The sequence below is a fragment of the Heptranchias perlo genome, unplaced genomic scaffold (assembly GCF_035084215.1).
Source record: "Heptranchias perlo isolate sHepPer1 unplaced genomic scaffold, sHepPer1.hap1 HAP1_SCAFFOLD_889, whole genome shotgun sequence".
Taxonomy (NCBI): Eukaryota; Metazoa; Chordata; class Chondrichthyes; order Hexanchiformes; family Hexanchidae; genus Heptranchias; species Heptranchias perlo.
The window spans coordinates 44,099-44,971 of record NW_027139928.1 but is presented as its reverse complement, the minus strand read 5'-3'; positions in this window follow the sequence as shown (position 1 = coordinate 44,971).

The window sequence follows — 873 nt, the reverse complement described above, 5'->3', positions numbered from 1 at the left end:
GTGTAGAGGGAGCTTTACTCTGTATCTAACCCTGTACCTGCCCTGGGAGTGTTTGACGGGACAGTGTAGAGGGAGCTTTACTCTGTATCTAACCCTGTACCTGCCCTGGGAGTGATTCACGGGACGGTGTGGAGGGAGCTTTACTCTGTATCTAACCCTGTACCTGCCCTGGGAGTGATTCACGGGACGGTGGGGAGGGAGCTTTACTCTGTATCTAACCCTGTACCTGCCCTGGGAGTGTTTGATGGGACAGTGTAGAGGGAGCTTTACTCTGCATCTAACCCTGTACCTGCCCTGGGAGTGTTTGACGGGACAGTGTAGAGGGAGCTTTACTCTGTATCTAACCCTGTACCTGCCCTTGGAGTGTTTGACGGGACAGTGTAGAGGAGCTTTACTCTGTATCTAACCCTGTACCTGCCCTGGGAGTGTTTGATGGGACAGTGTGGAGTGAGCTTTACTCTGTAATCTAACCCTGTACCCGCCCTGGGAGTGATTGACGGGACAGTGTAGAGGGAGCTTTACTCTGTATCTAACCCTGTACCCGCCCTGGGAGTGATTGACGGGACGGTGTCGAGGAGCTTTACTCTGTATCTAACCCTGTACCTGCCCTGGGAGTGTTTGATGGGACAGTGTAGAGGGAGCTTTACTCTGCATCTAACCCTGTACCTGCCCTGGGAGTGTTTGACGGGACAGTGTAGAGGGAGCTTTACTCTGTATCTCACCCTGTACCTGCCCTTGGAGTGTTTGACGGGACAGTGTAGAGGGAGCTTTACTCTGTATCTAACCCTGTACCTGCCCTGGGAGTGTTTGACGGGACAGTTGTGGAGTGAGCTTTACCTCTGTATCTAACCCTGTACCTGCCCTGGGAGTGTA